The sequence below is a fragment of the Arachis ipaensis genome, chromosome B6 (assembly GCF_059453495.1).
Source record: "Arachis ipaensis isolate K30076 ecotype BB chromosome B6, ASM5945349v1, whole genome shotgun sequence".
NCBI classification, from domain to species: domain Eukaryota; kingdom Viridiplantae; phylum Streptophyta; class Magnoliopsida; order Fabales; family Fabaceae; genus Arachis; species Arachis ipaensis.
The window spans coordinates 117976814-117996053 of NC_142441.1; the positions used below are offsets into that span (position 1 = coordinate 117976814).

At 37.6% G+C, this 19240-nt stretch overlaps 1 non-coding gene across 1 annotated transcript; it reads right to left on the minus strand.

Moving 5' to 3' along the window:
- Nucleotides 1-9898: 9898 nt before the first annotated feature.
- LOC148562451 (small nucleolar RNA R71) lies at nt 9899-10006 on the minus strand. The gene has a single exon (XR_015888148.1). It is a non-coding gene; the product is annotated as a small nucleolar RNA R71 (small nucleolar RNA).
- Nucleotides 10007-19240: the final 9234 nt, after the last annotated feature.

The following is a 19240-nucleotide window of genomic DNA, read 5'->3' on the forward strand; positions in this document are numbered from 1 at the left end:
ATCAGTAACTTCAGCTGGAAAGAACTTTTCCAAAAATTCTCTTCTAAGTGTATCCCAGTTGGATACAGTTGCTGCGGGTTGAGTGTAGTACCACTCTCTTGCCTTTCCCTCAAGAGAAAATGGGAAAGCTTTCAACAAAATTGAAGTTTCATCTGCACCATCACGCCTGACAGTAGAACAGGCTGCTTGAAAATCTCTCATGTGCTTGATAGGCTCTTGAGCAGGTAAGCCATGAAACTTGGGCATCAAATTGAGCAGTGCGGTCTTTATTTCAAAGTCTGTAGCCACCGCTGGGTGATGCGCTTGAAACGGTTGCATTGTAAAATCAGGGGCTCCAGCCTCCTGGATAGTAACTCTCCTAGGTTCTGCCATGTCACCTACACGTAAATCAACCGAATCAGTAGAACGGGGGCTAGTTTCTTCCTCAAATGACGTTTCAGATCTGCCCTCAGAGAAGACTAACCGACGCCGAGCTTGCCTTATTCGTGAAATAGTTCTTTCAGTCTCAGGATCGAATACTGGCAAGCTTGGATCAGGAAGTGAACGCGTCATCTAGCGAAAGAAACAAGCAGCTCATAGTAGCAAGATAAAATAAAATGCAAATAAATAAATTCCAATTAATAACTTTAGCACTCTATTGCAACTCCTCGGCAACGGCACCAAAAATTGACGTGGCGGAAATTGGCGAGTCAAGAATTGTTATAAGATATTCGTTGCAAGTATAGTTCTCAACCAACCAGAATTTCGCTTATCAATTTAGAAGGTTGTCACAAGAATTAAAATTAAAATACTGGGAGTATGAATCCCAGGTCGTCTCCCAACGAGTTGCAGAAAGGTGTGCTATTTTATTAATCAGATGTTTTCAAAATGGTTTGAGTTGAATAAACAGGAAATTAAATTAGAGAAATTAAACAATTTATATAAAAGCCTTGACTGGGAGTAGACTAGTTGGAAGCCCTATTCTTGTTGCAGTGCTCTTAAGATTAATTGATAATTGAAGGTTGTTCTGTTTAGTTATCCCTTACTAGGTAAGGGAAAGTCAAACAAGTTGGAATGTTGTTTCTATTCACAAGTTCCAATCCGCTCGATTGAAAAGGATTAGTGTCAGTGACTAGAGAGCATTCCAACAATAAACCCAATTACAATTTTTCTTTTAAGCATCCCAACTTAAGGGTTCCTTTCAATCAACTTCCCATCAAGTTAAGGAACTACTCGCTCATTGTGAATGTAGAACTCATAACATAGGAAAGAGAATTAAAGAAAGACATGATAAATAAAACTCAAAGGAATCAATTAAAAATAAAAGTAATTCTTGTATTAATAAATTCTAAAATAATCCAATAGTAAAATTGAGTAAATTAAAAGACATGAAAGAGTAAAGCCAAGTAAAGAAAACGAACTAGAATGACAAAGTCTTGATGAGGTAATAACTCTTCTCAATATCCCAATGCAAAGAGCAATAAAAATAAAAATCCTAAGAACTATGAATGTGTGTAGAGAAAACCTAGAGGAGGAGTAAAACTAGATCTAAAAACTAAAATTGTGTAGAATGAATGTTGTTGTTGGTTCCTGCATGTTCTCTGGCTCTAGTCTGCTTTTTCGGGCCGAAAACTGGGTCAAAACAGGACCCAAAATCGCCCCCAGCGAATTCTACAGATTATGCAGGTCGCGCACGTCACGCGATTGCGTCATTCATGCAGACGCGTCATTCGGCGTTTTGCTTTGCCACGCGGGCGCGTCGTCCACGCCTCCGCGTCACTTGTGCTATTCCAACCCACGCGGTCGCGTGAGCCATGCGGCCGCATCACTTCTCGCTGGTCATCTCCTTAATTTCTTGTGTTCCTTCCATTTTTGCAAGCTCCTTTTCCAATCTCTAACTCATTCATGCCCTATAAAGCCTGAAACATTTAACACACAGATCACGGCATCGAATGGAATAAAGGATAATTAAAATACATAATTAAAAGTCTCTTAGGAAGCAAGTTTTCAACCATGTAGTAATTTTAGGAAGGAAGTATAAATGCATGCTAATCATATGAATAAGTGGGTAAAGATCATGATAAAACCACACAATTAAACACATTATAAACCATAAAATAGTGGTTTATCAACCTTCTCTGGCATGGTTGTGAGCTTCTTCTTTATGATGGTTCTCCATATTCTCCTCCATGTCTATTTCAAAATGCTCTTCCTCTTCCTCAGCACCAACGACTCTCTTCCCTCTTGCTTCCCTCCTTAGTCTAAGGAGGGTCCTCTTAGGTTCAGAATCAAAGGATGTTGAGACCCTGCTTCTTCTACCTGTCATACAACCAACAAAGCAAAAAGCAAGAAAGGAGATGAATGAAGAAATTACTCTTGTTAGAATAGCTGTTAGTGTGAGTGATGCAATATATCAAACAGTTAGTGGGTTAGTGAACTGAATTATAAACAATGACGAAAACACAACAAACGGGTAAGGGATAAAGGAAAGAAAATAACTAAAACTGAAAGTAAATCACTCAAATGGAATTAAACAAAACAAAAAAAAATTTCTCAATCTAGTTATCCTCCAACTTAATCATTGTCGATACAAAATCAATCCCCGGTAACGGCGCCATAAACTTGATGCACGAAAACTTGTATCGCTACAAATTTCCCTCGGCAAGTATACTGAATTGTCATCAAGTAAAAACTCACAATAGAGTGAGGTCGAATCCCACGGGGATTGATTGGTCAAGCAACTTTAATTAGAGGAATGTTCTAGTTGAGCTAAGCAGAAATTGAGTTGAGGAATTGCAGAAAATTAAATGGCGGGAAAGTAAATAATAGAAAATGTAAATGCTGGAAGTAAATGGTAGAATGTAAATGGCATAAAGTAAATTGCAGAATCTTAAATGGGAATTTAGGGTGATGAGCAGAAAAGTAAATGGCAGAAAATAAAGAGAATGGGTAAGATTAGAAATGGGGAATTCATTGGGCATAGGAGATGTTGCATTCTCTGGATCAAGTTCATTCTCATCTCTTCCTCAATCAATGCATTCATTGATCTCCTTGGCAATCTTAATTGATTGGATTCCAATTCCTTGGCAACCCAATCTCTCTAAGCTTGAACAATTGCCCAATTCCTTGATTTAATTGCTCATGAGAAGAGATGAAGTTTGGTCACTGATTATACCACATGCATTTCCAAATCAAAGTGTTGGTAGGATTATATGTCACTATATCCATCCAAACCCCAATTTGGTCCAGCATGAGAAAGCATTTCTAGCATGATCTCCTCATTCCTCTTCCAAGATAGCTAACCAATTGGATGAAGAACGAAAGCTTTCTAGTAAAATCAAGAGAAAAGAAAGAGGAAGAATAATGAAAACTATTATTGATCCATCAAATTACAACAGAGCTCCCTAACCCAATGAAAAGGGGTTTAGTTATTCATAGCTCTAGAAATGGAAATCAAAAATGAAAAGTGCATTCTCAATATCAAACTAGAAGTTGCAGAGAAAGTAAATTATACAGAGTGTAGTTCTCAAGTTCCCGATCCCTTTTTAATTCAAAACTATCCCTATATATACTACTCTTCAGATCTTCTAGTTAGCTCTTCAAGTCTTGGATATGGACCCTTGATCTTTAGTTGAAGCAGTTACAGTCTTTAGTGGGCTCAGCTTTGCTTGCAAAGAAAGTGTGAGTTAGGCATGATGGGAGGTTAGTTAGGACGTTAGTGGTGTTAACGTTAAGTGTAAAATTGGGGTCGAAAGTGTTAGTGACGATGAATTTTTTTACTAACGTTTCCAACCAATTGATCCACGTTAACTTCAACGTTAGTAATACTAACGTAGCCACTAGCGTAGCCTCTTAGCCTTTCGCACACCTTTACCAATAACGTTGCTCTTTGTCCTTTTCTTCCACGTTAATGGTCCACGTTAGTGTAGCTAACGTGGCCTTTAACGTGGGCATGCCAAGGCTCGAGAGAGTTAGTGACACTTACCTTTGTCACTAACGCTTTAAAACTCCCCTTCCTTCCACGTTAGTGCTTCACGTTAATGGCATTAACGTGACCACTAACGTGGGTGTATATGCCATCTCCAACATTAGTGACAAAGGTGAGTGTTACTAACGTTGGCCTATCATTCATTGCTCCACGTTACCCTTCATGTTAGTGGTCTTAACGTGACCACTAACATAGGCAATTTAGGCTTGGTCTAGCGTTAGTGACAAAGGTGATTGTCACTAACGCTTGCGACTTCCTCTTCACTCCACGTTAATTGGATTAACGTGGCTCTTAACGTGGCTTAGTGTGGCATTTTGGAACGCTGGTGGTGTTCACTTTTACCACTAACGTTAGAGCTCCCCCTTTCTTTCACGTTGTTCCCACGTTAGTGTAACTAACGTGGCAACTAACGTGGGTTATGATGGCATTCGAGGGCGTTATTGGTGGTAACTTTACCACTAACATTGCAAGCTTGCTCCCTTTCCACATTAGTGGTCACGTTAGTGAAGCTAACGTGGCTCTTCTTTGCTTCCTTTGTCCTGAAATCAAACAAACAAGGTGCATCAAAGCTTTGTTTCAAGTCATGAGATCATGCATCATCCATATTATCATTCAATTCATGCATAATTCTCATGAAATCATGTAAAGTTCACAATGTTTGCTTGAGTCAAGATGTAAGTGTATATTCACCCAAAACTTACTTATTTACTAAGAAAATGCATGAAACTATCCTAAAAAAGTAAAGAAAAAGGTCAGTGAAACTGGCCAAAATGCCATGTGATGAGCGGATAATTTATACGCTTTTTGGCATTGTTTTTAGTATGTTTTTAGTATATTTTAGTTAGTTTTTATTAGTTTTTAAATAAAAATCACATTTCTGGACTTTACTATGAGTTTGTGTATTTTTCTGTCATTTCAGGTATTTTCTGGCTGAAATTGAGGGACCTGAGCAAAAATCTGATTCAGAGGCTGAAAAAGGACTGCAGATGCTGTTGGATTCTGACCTCCCTGCACTCGAAGTGGATTTTCTGGAGATACAGAAGCCCAATTGGCACACTCTCAATTGCGTTGGAAAGTAGATATCCTGGGCTTTCTAGCAATATATAATAGTCCATACTTTTCCCAAGATTCGATGGCCCAAATGGCATTCCAAGTCAGCATAGAAATTCTGGCGTTAAAACGCCGAAACTGGCATAAAAGCTGGAGTTAAACGCCCAAACTGGCACAAAAGGTGGCGTTTAACTCCAAGAAAAGTCTCTACACATGGAAGCTTCAATGCTCATCCCAAACACATACCAAGTGGGCCCAGAAGAAGATTTCTGCATTAATTACCTATTTCTGTAACCCTAGGCTACTAGTTTTCTATAAATAGGACCTTTTGCTATTGTATTTACAGAATTTTAGAGATACTTTGATCATACTTTCATAGACCTTTTCACGTTTGGGGGCTGGCCTCACGGCCATCCCTAGACTTTGTACTTATGTATTTTCAACGGTGGAGTTTCTACACACCATAGATTAAGGTGTGGAGCTCTGCTGTTCTTCATGAATTAATACAATTACTATTGTTCTTCTATTCAATTCACGCCTGCTTCTTCTCTAAGATATTCATTTGTTCTTCAACTTGATGAATGTGATGATCTGTGACACTCATCATCATTCTCACCTATGAACATGTGCCTAACAACCACATCTGTTCCACTAGCAATGGCTTGAATGCGTATCTCTTGGGTTTCTAATCTAAGATTGGAACCTTCGTGGTATAGGCTAGAATTATTGGCGGTCATTCCTGAGATCCGAAAAGTCTAAACCTTGTCTGTGGTATTCCGAATAGGATCTGGGAAGGGATGACTGTGACGAGCTCCAAACTCGCGATTGTTGGGCGTGTGACAGACGCAAAAAGATCAATGGATCCTATTCCAACATGATCGAGAACCGACAGATGACTAGCCGTGCGGTGACAGCGCATTTGGAACATTTTCACTGAGAGGATGGCAAGTAGCCATTGACAACGGTGATGCCCAACATAAAGCTTGCCACGGAAAGGAGTATGAATGATTGGATGAAGGCAATAGGAAAGTAGAGGTTCAGAAGGAACAAAGCATCTCCATACGCTTATCTGAAATTCCTACCAATGAATTACATAAGTATCTCTATCTTTATTTTATGTTTATCATTTAATTATCAATTCTCCATAACCATTTGAATCTGTCTGACTGAGATTTACAAGATGACCATAGCTTGCTTCAAGCCGACAGTCTCCGTGGGATCGACCCTTACTCCTGTAAGGTATTACTTGGACGACCCAGTGCACTTACTGGTTAGTTGTGCGAAATTGTGACAAAGTGTGATTCACGTTTGAGAGCTCCAAGTCTTTGGTGCCATTGTTGATGATCACAATTTCGTGCACTAAGTTTTTGGCGCCGTTGCCGGGGATTGTTCGAGTTTGGACAACTGACGGTTCATCTTGTTACTCAGATTAGGTAATTTTATTTTATTTTTAAGCTTTTTATTTCTTATTTTCGAAAAAAATACAAAAAAATTTCTTCTTTTTCGTTTTTCCCAAAATAATTTTTGAAAAAACCAAAAAAATTAACAAAATCATAAAAACCAAAATTTTTATGTTTCTTGTTTGAGTTTAGTGTCAATTTTTAAGTTTGGTGTCAATTGCATTCTTTTATTTTTGTTAAAAATTTTCGAAAAATTCATGCATGGTGTTCTTCATGATCTTCAAGTTATTCTTAATGATTTTCCTTATTTGATTTTTGCATTTTTATGTTTTGTGTCTTTTCTTGTTTTTCATATGCATTTTAGAATCATTAGTGTCTAAATATTGAAAACTTCAAAGTTTGGTGTCTTGCATGTTTTTCTTTTCTTAAAAATTTTCAAAAATAAGTTCTTGATGTTCATCTTGATCTTCAAAGTGTTCTTGGTGTTCATCTTAACACTCAAGGTGTTCTTGCATGCATTTTTTTTTGTTTTGATTCATAATTTTTATGTCTTGTGTCATTTTTGTGTTTTTCTCTCATCATTAAAAATTCAAAAATAAAAAATATATTTCCTTTATTTTACTCATAAATTTCGAATATTTGAGTTGACTTTTTAAAAAAATTTTCAAAATTTAGTTGTTTCTTATGAGTCAAGTCAAATTTTCAATTTAAAAATCCTATCTTTTCAAATCTTTTTCAAAATCAAATCTTTGTCAATTTTCTTTTTATATTTTCGAATTCTTGCTTAAAATTTTTCAAAATCTTTTTCATTTTTCCTTTAATGCTTTTCGAAAATTTTAAAAATTGATTTTCAAAATCTTTACCTTATTTTGCTTCATAATTTTCGAAATTACTACTAGCATTTAATGTTTTGATTCAAAAAAAAATTTCAAGTTTTACTTGCCTATTAAGAAAGATTCAATCTTTAAATTTTAAAATCATATCTTTTAGTTTCTTATTAGTCAAGTAATCAACTTTAATTTTCAAAATCAAATCTTTTTAATTTCTTCTTCAATCATATCTTTTCAATCATATTTTTTTTTTCAAATAAATTGTAATCATATCTTCTCAATCATATCTTTTTCAAAATAATTTTCAATCATATCTTTTTGATTGCTAATTTCAAAATCTTTTTCAAAAATCAAATCTTTTTAATTTCCTTTTCAAATCTTTTTCAAAATAATTTCAATCATTTCAATCATATCTTTTTCAAAAATCAATTTTCAAAATCTTTTCTAAACTTCCTATCTTTTCAAATTTGATTTTCAAATCTTTTTTTCAATTAACTACCTGACTTTCTGTTTGATTTTAAAAATTTTCTATTTCAATCAAATCTTTTTCAAAATCACCTAACTAATTTTCTCTCTCTAATTTTCGAAAACTCCTTCCCCCTTTTTCAAAATGCTTTTTAATTCACTAATTATTTTAAATTTTAATTTAATTTTAGGAAAAACTACCACAAGTACCCATGAAGTTTACGAACGCTGACAAAAGTACCCATAAACTAAGGAAATTAACGTTGTACCCATGAAAGATGGGTTCCGTATGACAAAAGTATCCAATCCTAATTTTTTGTTAATTTTTTAATAAAATTCTTAAACTATCCCATCCTAACCCCATTCTACCGTCACTCCCTCTCTTCTCTTCTTCCTCTCTCCTCACTTATCCCTCAAAAATCTTCACAGAGTCACAAAAACTCTCCTCCTACCTCCTCATTGCCGTCCGCCACCCACCTATTCCATTACCGCTAATCTCTTCCCCTCTCACTATTAAATTGACTATAACACCTTCATCGCACACCTGTAACCCAACGTGAAGAGAATGCTACCGTGGCACGCCTGTTGCAGCCGAGGAGAACGTCGTCGTGGCGTGTCTGACCCAGCCGAGGAGAACACCATCTTCGCACACCTGAGAAGAGAGAGGGGTCGTAGTACTATTGCATGCAGAAAGCGGGTTCGGTAAGAGAAATCAGAGAAGAAAGGGAGGCGGCACTGTGGATAGAGGTTCTGCCATTGACGATGTTACAGTCGGCCGGCGAAGAAAAAGGTATTTCTTTTTTTTTTAAATATTTTTATTTTATTTTTCTTCTTTTCAGAAATTGATTTAGTTACTACTAAAATGATACTGTTATATTTTTTTAAAAATCTGCTTCTATTTTTTATGAAGGCTGAGATTGATTTACAGAAGATCCAGTTGATGGCTACTTCTACTTCTGATTTTTGCTGAAATAAATTTCAAATTTAATGAATGAATTTGTTGATTTTTATGGTTGATGGCTTTTTCTATTTCTAGTTTTGCTAAAGTGAATTGAAATTGGATGAATGGATTTGAAAATTTTTATATTTTGAGTATTTTTTGGTGTTTGATTAATTTGGTTTGGGTATGGATTATAAACTTATGAGTGAATTGGTTGAGGTCCGATCCTCTACCACCACTACCATTGATTTCGGTCTGGTTTGTTGTAGGAGTAGTTTTGGACTTCATGGCAAGAGTTGGTGCAAATTGAGTTATGAAAGGTTGAAAAAGTGAGTTGAGGTTGAGTGTAGGGTAGTTTAGGAATTTTATTAAAAAATCAACAAAAAATTAAGATTTGGATACTTTTGTCATACGGAACCCATCTTTCATGGGTACAGCGTTAATTTCCTTAGTTTATGGGTACTTTTGTCAGCGTTCGTAAACTTCATGGGTACTTTTGGTAGTTTTTCCTTAATTTTATTTTTCTTTTTAATTTTTGAATTCTAATTAATATTTAAAATAAAAACAAAAATATTTTTTATTTTATTTTAATTAATTTTTGAATTTTTCTCTTCTCCTTCTTCTATTCTCCTCTTTTTCTACTCACATAAAGGAATACTGTGACATAGAGGATTCCATTCTTTCTTGTTCTCTTCTCTTTCATATGAGTAAGAACAAGGACAAGGGCATTCTTGTTGAAGCTGATCCTGAACCTGAAAGGACCTTGAAGAGAAAGCTCAGAGAAGCTAAAGTACAACCCTCTGTAGAGGACCTAACAGAACTTTTTAAACAAGAAGAAGCCATGGCAGCCGAAAACAACAACAATGCCAATAATGCAAGGAAGGTGCTTGGTGACTTTACTGCACCTACTCCCGACTTCTATGGGAGAAGCATCTCAATCCCTGCCATTGGAGCAAACAACTTTGAACTTAAGCCTCAATTAGTTTCTCTGATGCAACAGAATTGCAAGTTTCATGGACTTCCATTGGAAGATCCTCATCAGTTCTTAGCTGAATTCTTGCAAATCTGTGACACTGTCAAGACCAATGGGGTTGATCCCGAGGTCTACAAGCTTATGCTCTTTCCCTTTGCTGTAAGAGACAGAGCTAGAACATGGTTGGATTCACAACCTAAAGAAAGCCTAAACTCTTGGAAAAAGCTAGTCAATGCCTTCTTGGCAAAGTTCTTTCCACATCAAAAATTGAGCAAGCTTAGAGTGGTAGTCCAAACCTTCAGACAGAAGAAAGGTGAATCCCTCTATGAAGCTTGGGAAAGATACAAGCAATTGATTAGAAGGTGTCCTTCTGATATGCTTTCAGAATGGAGCATCATAGGTATCTTCTATGATGGTCTGTCTGAACTGTCCAAGATGTCATTGGACAGCTCTGCTGGAGGATCTCTTCATCTGAAGAAGACGCCTGCAGAAGCTCAGGAACTCATTGAAATGGTTGCAAATAACCAGTTCATGTACACCTCTGAGAGGAATCCTATGAACAATGGGATGCCTCAGAAGAAGGGAGTTCTTGAAATTGATACTCTGAATGCCATATTGGCTCAGAACAAAATATTGACTCAGCAAGTTGATATGATTTCTCAGAGTCTGAATGGATTGCAAGCTGCATCCAACAGTACTAAAGAAGCATCTTCTGAAGAAGAAGCTTATGATCATGAGAATCCTGCAATGGCAGAGGTGAATTACATGGGAGAACCATATGAAAACACCTATAATCCTTCATAGATAAATCATCCTAATCTCTCATGAAAGGACCAACAGAAGCCTTAACAAGGCTTCAACAATAATGGTGGAAGAAATGGGTTTAGCAATAGCAAGCCTTTTCTATCATCTTCTCAGCAATAGACAGAGAATTCTGAACAGAGCCATTCTGGCCTGGCAACCATAGTCTCTGATCTATCTAAGACTACACTAAGCTTCATGAATGAAACAAGGTCCTCCATTAGAAATTTGGAGGCACAGATGGGTCAGCTGAGTAAGAAGATTACTGAAACTCCTCCTAGCACTCTCCTAAGCAATACAGAAGAGAATCCCAAAAGAGAGTGCAAGGCCATAACCTTACTTGGTGTGGCCGAACCTGGAGAGAGTGAAAAGACAGTGATTCCCAGTGAGGAAGACCTCAGGGAATGTCCACTGACCAGTAAGGAGTTCTCCTTTGAGGAACCAAAGGAATCTGATGCTCATACAGAAACCATAGAGATTCCTTTGAACTTTCTGTTACCATTCATGAGCTCTGATGAATATTCCTCCTCTGAAAAGGATGAAGATGTCACTGAAGAGCAAGTTGCTAAGTACCTTGGAAGACCCTTCCTAGCCACAGCAAAAGCTGTGATTGATGTTAACAGAGGAGAATTGATCCTTCAATTGAATGGGGACTACCTTGTGTTTAAGGCTCAAGTATCTCCTTCTGTAACCATGGAGAGGAAGCATGAAAAGCTTCTCTCAATACAGAGTCAAACAAAACCCCCACATTCAAACTCTAAGTTTGGTGTTGGGAGGCCACAACCAAACTCTAAGTTTAGTGTTGAGAGGCCCCAACCCTGCTCTGATTATCTGTGAGGCTCCATGAGAGCTCACTGTCAAGCTATTGACATTAAAAAAGCGCTTGTTGGGAGGCAAGCCAATTTTATTTAATTATATCTATTTATTCTCTATTGTCATTTTATGTAGGTTGATGATCATCTGAAGTCACAAAAATAACTGAAAAAGCAAAAACAGAATGAAAAACAGTATTAAAAACAGCACACCCTGGAGGAGGAGCTTACTGGCATTTAAACGTCAGTAAGGGCAGCAGAATGGGGGTTAAACGACAGTCTGGCACCATTCTGGGCGTTTAACGCCAGAAATGGGCACCAGACTGGCGTTTAATGCCAGAAAAGGGCAAGAAGCTGGTGTTTAACGCCAGAAATGGGCAGCAGCCTGGCGTTTAACGCCAGGATTGGCAGCAGAAGGCGTTTTGCACGCCTAATTGGTGCAGGGATGAGAAATCCTTGACACCTCAGGATCTGTGGATCCACAGGATCCCCACCAACCTCAACTCACTCTCTCTCTTCTTCACACCTTTTCATAATACTCTTCCCTAAATAACCTCCACCAATCACCTCCATTACTCCTCCAAAACCATCATATACCCCACCTACACCCACCCATTAAAATTCAAACCATCACTCCTTCCTTTTCCACATCATAACCACCTAAAACCCCCCTTGGCCGAACAATTCACACACCTCTATCTCCTCCATCTCTTCTTCTTCTCCTCCTTTCTTTATTCTTTTGCTCGAGGACAAGCAAACCTTTTAAGTTTGGTGTGGAAAAGCTCAGCTTTTTTGTTTTTCCATAACCATTTATGGCATCAAAGGCCGAAGAAACCTCTAGAAAGAGGAAAGAGAAGGCAAAAGCTTCCACCTCCGAGTCATGGGAGATATAGAGATTCATCTCAAAGGTCTATCAAGACCACTTCTATGAAGTTGTGGCCAAAACTCCTCATTGAAGAGGACAAGCCCATCACTAAGAAAAGGATGGAGCAAACAAGAGATCCCACTCATGGGCAAGAGCATGAGGAAAATCCTCATCATGAAATCCCTGAGATGCCTCAAGGGATGCATTTTCCTCCACAAAACTATTGGGAGCAAATCAACACCTCCCTAGGAGAATTAAGTTCCAACATGGGACAACTAAGGGTGGAGTACCAAGAACATTCTATCCTCCTCCATGAAATTAGAGAAGACCAAAGAGTCAGGAGAGAGGAGCAACAAAGGCAAGGAAGAGACATTGAGGAGCTCAAGCACTCCATTAGATCTTCAAGAGGAAGAACAAGCCGCCATCACTAAGGTGGACCCGTTCTTTAATTTCCTTGTTCTTTATTTTCTGATTTTCCAATTTTTATGCTTTATGTTTATTTATGTTTGTGTCTTTATTACATGATCACTAGTGTCTAAGTGTCTATGCCTTAAAGCTATGAAAATGAATCCATCACCTTTCTTAAATGGAAAATGTTTTTAATTGAAAAAGAAAAAGAAGTGCATGAATTTCGAATTTTAAAACAGTTTAGTTATTTTGATGTGGTGGCAATACTTTTGTCTTTTTGAATGAATGCTTGAACAGTGCATATTTTTTTGAATTTGTTGTTCATGAATGTTAAAATTGTTGGCTATTGAAAGAATGATGGAAAAGGAGAAATGTTATTTGATAATCTGAAAAATCATAAAATTGATGCTTGAAGCAAGAAAAAGCAGTGAAAAGCTTGCAGAAAAAAAGTATATGCGAAAAAAAAAGAAGAGAAAAAGAAAGAAAAAGAAAAAAAAGCAAGCAGAAAAAGCCAATAGCCCTTTAAACCAAAAGGCAAGGGTGAAATAAAAAAGGGATCCAAGGCTTTGAGCATCAGTGTATAGGAGGGCCCACAGGAATAAAATCCTGGCCTAAGCAGCTAAACCAAGCTGTCCCTAACCATGTGCTTGTGGCGTGAAGGTGTCAAGTAAAAACTTCAGACTGAGCGGTTAAAGTCGTGGTCCAAAGTAAAAAGAGTGTGCTTAAGAGCTCTGGACACCTCTAATTAGGGACTCTAGCAAAGCTGAGTCACAATCTGAAAAGGTTCACCCAGTTATGTGTCTGTGGCATTTATGTATCCGGTGGTAATACTGGAAAACAAAATGCTTTGGGCCACGGCCAAGACTCATAAAGTAGCTGTGTTCAAGAATCAACATACTTAACTAGGAGAATCAATGACACTATCTGAATTCTGAGTTCCTATAGATGCCAATCATTCTGAACTTCAAAAGGATAAAGTGAGATGCCAAAACTATTCAGAAGCAAAAAGCTAAAAGCCCTGCTCATCTAAGTAAGACTGATCTTCATAGATATTTTTGGAATTCATTGTATATTCTATTCTTTTTATCCTATTTTATTTTCAGTTGCTTGGGGACAAGCAACAATTTAAGTTTGGTGTTGTGATGAGCGGATAATTTATACGCTTTTTGGCATTATTTTTAGTATATTTTAGTTAGTTTTTATTATGTTTTTATTAGTTTTTAAATAAAAATTATATTTCTAGACTTTACTATGAGTTTGTGTATTTTTCTATAATTTCAGGTATTTTCTAGCTGAAATTGAGGGACCTGAGCAAAAATATGATTTAGAGGCTGAAAAACGACTGCAGATGCTGTTGGATTCTGACCTCCCTGCACTCGAAGTGAATTTTCTGGAGCTACAGAAGCCCAATTGGCGCGCTCTCAATTGCGTTGGAAAGTAGACATCCTGGGCTTTCCAGTAATATATAATAGTTCATACTTTGCCCAAGATTTGACGGCCCAAACCGGCGTTCCAAGTCAGCATAGAATTTCTGGCGTCAAAACGCCAGAACTGGCATAAAAGCTGGAGTTAAATGCCCAAACTGGCACAAAAGCTAGCGTTTAACTCCAAGAAAAGTCTCTACACATGGAATCTTCAATGCTCAGTCCAAACACACACCAAGTAGGCCCGGAAGAAGATTTCTGCATTAATTACCTATTTCTGTAACCCTAGGCTACTAGTTTTCTATAAATAGGACCTTTTGCTATTGTATTTACAGACTTTTAAAGATACTTTGATCATACTTTCATAGACCTTTTCACGTTTGGGGGCTGGCCTCACGGCCATCCCTAGACTCTGTACTTATGTATTTTCAACGGTAGAGTTTCTACACACCATAGATTAAGGTGTGGAGCTCTGCTGTTCTTCATGAATTAATACAATTACCATTGTTCTTCTATTCAATTCACGCCTGCTTCTTCTCTAAGATATTCATTCGTTCTTCAACTTGATGAATGTGATGATCTGTGACACTCATCATCATTCTCACCTATGAACATGTGCCTGACAACTACATCTGTTCTACTAGCAATGGCTTGAATGCGTATCTCTTGGGTTTCTAATCTAAGATTGGAACCTCCGTGGTATAGGCTAGAATTATTGGCAGTCATTCCTAAGATTCGGAAAGTCTAAACCTTGTCTATGGTATTCCGAGTAGGATCTAGGAAGGGATGACTGTGACGAGCTTCAAACTCGCGATTGTTGGGCGTGTGACAGACGCAAAAGGATCAATGGATCCTATTCCAACATGATCGAGAACCGACAGATGATTAGCCGTGTGGTGACAGCACATTTGGAACATTTTCACTGAGAGGACGGGATGTAGCCATTGACAACGGTGATGCCCAACATAAAGCTTGCCATGGAAAGGAGTATGAATGATTGGATGAAGGCAATAGTCAGAGGTTCAGGAGGAACAAAGCATCTTCATACGCTTATCTGAAATTCCTACCAATGAATTATATAAGTATCTCTATCTTTATTTTATGTTTATTTTTTAATTATCAATTCTCCATAACCATTTGAATCTTCCTGACTGAGATTTACAAGATGACCATAGCTTGCTTCAAGCCGACAGTCTCCGTGGGATCGACCCTTACTCACGTAAGGTATTACTTGGACGACCCAGTTCACTTACTGGTTAGTTATGTGGAATTGTGATAAAGTATGATTCACGTTTGAGAGCTCCAAGTCTTTGGCGCCATTGTTGATGATCACAATTTCGTGCACCACCCTGGCATCGGGGGGGTATTTGGTTTCTATCCTCTATGAAGGGTGTTTGTTGTAAGTTCATTGATGCTTTTGATCAGGGTGTTACTGTTGAGGTTCAATTTGATAATTTAATTTGGAGGTGTAGTGGTATTTATGGTAGTCCTCAATTTAATAAAAAGGGTTCTCCTTTGGGATTATCTTATTGCACAATCCATGATTTTTCAAGGACCTTGAATTGTTCTTGGTGATTTTAATAAAGTCATATTTTCTCATGAATCTAAGGGCTATCAATTTTCTCATCAAAGAGCAGACATGTTTGCTACTTCATTAGGGGATAGTGGTTTGTTTGATCTGAAGACTATTAGGAGACAGTTTTCTTGATACAGGAGGGTGAAAAATTATATTGACGTGGTAAAAAAGCTTAACAGAGTCTGTATAAATAGTAGTTGGTTATCTATCTTTTTAGAGGCTTATACAGAAGTTTTAAATAGGCTTCAGTATGATCATTGCCCTATTCTGGTGCATTGTAAAGGTCGTCCTCAGCCTAAATTTAATTGACCTTTTTGATTTGTTGCTGCTTGGGCTACTCATCCCGGGTATAGGGATATTGTGAATTAGTCATGGTGGTCTGGTAATAGAGGGATTTATGGCAAGCTTTTGGAAGTGCAAAAGAATTCACTAGAGTTTAGCTCGAAGGTATTTGGTAACATTTTTGTTAAGAAATGTGAATTAGAGCAGCAGATTAATTATTTACAAAAGCGTTTGGAAGTGGTGGATAGCATTTATTTGCGTCAGAAAGAGCAACAGTTGCTTGATGATTATAATCATACTCTAGTGCAAGAAGAGCTCCTATGGTTCCAAAAGTCCAGAGAGCAGTGAGTAAGATTTGGGTATAGGAATACAAGATTCTTTCATATTCAAACTCTTGTGCGAAGGAAGTATAATAAGATTCATGGCCTTTTTCTCAAGCATGGAGTGTGGGAAACTGATCCAGAGGTTCTGAGTCGAGAAGCAAAGTCTTTCTATAAAAGCTTATTCTGTCATTTGGATGATGTTGATTTGGGTTGCCTTGGTGATGTGCCTGTTCCTTCTCCGAATGAGGAAGCTTACAATAATCTTACGGCACCAGTTACTATGGAAGAAGTCAGAATAGCTTTTTTTCACATGACTCTTTTAAAGCTCCGGGTCCTGATGGGTTTCAAGCTTTCTTCTTCAAAGAATATTGGGAGATCATTGGTCTTGATGTTTGTAAGATGGTTAAGCAGGCATTCTCTGGTGTTATTCTTGATCTGAGAATAATGGAGACTTTACTGATTCTTATTCCAAAGGTTGAATCACCGGTATCTATGAAAGATTTCAGGCCAATTAGTCTCTGCAATGTAGTTTACAAGATCATCACGAAGGTCCTTGTTAATAGGCTCCGTCCTCATCTAGCAGAGATTGTTGGCCTGCTTCAAGGAAGATTTATTCCGGGACGAAGAACTCCTGACAACATCATTATTGCTCAAGAAGTCCTCCACTTTATGAAGAAGACTAAATCAAAGAAAGGCACACTGGCCTTTAAGATTGATCTAGAGAAAGCTTACCCTTAAGAGCTTTGGTTTTCTCAGTCCTACAATTAATTTGATTATGAATTGTGTCATTGCTTCCTCCTTATCTATTCTTTGGATTAAGAATCGTCTGAATGGCTTTACTCCTAGCTGGAGTCTTAGACAAGGAGACCTTATGTCATCCTATCTTTTTGTGTTGTGTATGGAGAGATTGGCATGCTTTATTAGACATTAGGTTGATTTGGGCTTGTGGGAGCCGGTTTCTGTTTCTAGAGGGGACCAAGAATATCCCACTTAATGTTTGCAGATGACTTGCTTCTATTCTGTAAAGCTACAAAGAGACAAGTACAAAATGTGATGTTGGTTTTAGAGACTTTTTGTAAAGCATCTGGGATGAAGATTAATGTGGATAAGTATAAAGCGCTTTGCTCCAAGAATGTCTCTACAACAAGGAAAGAAGTTTTCACCGGGGTATCCTCTATCAAATTTATCCAGGACTTGGGCAAGTATCTTGGAGTTATCCTTAGCCATTCTAGGGTGACCCGTTCAGCTTTCAATGGTGTCCTGGATAATATTTGGAGTAGACTAGCAAGCTGGAAAGGGAGTTTACTCAATCGGGCAGGTAGACTCTGCTTGGTTAATTTTGTTGCAGCCGCTATTTCCACGTACTAGATGTAGGTCTCTATTTTTCCCAAAGGAATCATTAGTAAATTGGAGTCTATGATGAGGAATTTTCTTTGGAAAGGACAAGTTGATGGTAGAGGATTGAATGTTGTTAGTTGGAAGGTACTGGTTACTCCAAAAAAATATGGAGGTTTGGGGATTAGAGATCTTTATTGTGTGAATATTGCTCTTCTTGGGAAGCTAGTTTGGACTTTTTTCCAGTAGCCAAACATGTTATGGGTCCAATTATTGGATGCCAAATACAGATCATCTCTATATGACTTTTTTAGTTGTCCTAAGAACAAGGACTCTCCCATTTGGAGGAGTCTTTGCAAGGCTTTGGAAGTGTTGAAGGATGGATTTGCTTGGTGTATTGGGGATTTGAACCAGAATTTTTGGTTTTTTAGCTGGAGGAGAGAAGGACGGTTATCTAATGAGATGGATTATGTTCACATTTTTTATTCGAATCTCCAGATACAGGATATTTGGTTGGTTGGTAGGTGGCATTTGGATACTCTTTATTCTCCTTTATCTCAAAATCTGAAAAGTAATATTTTCTCTTACAATCCAGATGTGCAAGCAGGTCCGGAAGTAGGTTGGTATTGGTTTGGGTCTGCTGCCAAAGTTTATGACTCATGCAATGATTACTTGTGGTTGTGTAAGCAGTTATTTGGTTGGGAGGAGCGAAAAAATTGGCTTTGGCTTTGGCTCCAGTTTGTTCCAGAAAAGCACAAGTTTTTGGCTTGGCTGTGTCTTAAGGAGGCTCTTCCTACTGCAAGTTTTTGCTTCAGAAGAGGGATGTCGTCATCGGATAGGTACCCAAGATGTCTTTCTAGCCAGGAATCGGTTTTACATTGTATTCGGAATTGTCCAAAAGCTTAGTTTGTATGGCATAGGTTGGATATTTCTTGTCATCCTTTGGATTTGAAGAATTGGTTCTTGTATTATTGCAAAGAGCATCCGTTCAAGTTCTTTTCGGGACTTTGGTAGATATGGTGAGTAAGGAATAATGACATTTTTAATCCTCATGAAACTTAGCCTCCAGGAAAAGTGATTTGTCTGGCATTAACTTCAGAAAAGGAGCGTAAGAATATTTTGAATTACAACGTATGTCCCTTCCCTCTACTCTAAATGGTTTTTGGAATCCCTATCCATTGGTACTTTCAAGACTAATTATGACGCTAGTTATCCTGGTTCGGGTGATTGTGTTGGTTTTGCTTGTGTTATTAGAGATTGTAATAGGAGTTGGCAAATGGGGTGTTTGAGAATGATTGAGAGTAATAGTATTCTTCAAGGAGAATTGTTTGCTATTTGGAGAGGATATCTCTTAGCCTAGGATGTGGGTCAACAAGATGTTATTTATGAGACAGATTGTGTGAAAACGTTTAATCTTGTTACTAATCACCAAGATGGTTACCCAATCCATTGGTGCTCAAAATAAGAGATATCATGCATTGAAATTGGCGTGTTGACTTTCATTTGATTATGAGAGATGCAAACACGGTGGCAGATACTATGGCAAAGATGGTGATGAAGTTACAACTTTTTCATGTGGAGCTTCCTTCACATTGGGAGGAGTTTAAGAGTAGTCTTAAACGGGACTGTCCCTCTATTTAAGCAGTTCCTTTGTTTTATTTGTTTTGTTTTTCTTTGTTTAGTTTATTTAAGCCACCAAAAAAAAATCAAATTGATTCTAAAATTTTTATAGAATAAATAAATAAAATACATACGAAAGAGTCTGAAGTAAACAAAATTACACACTAAA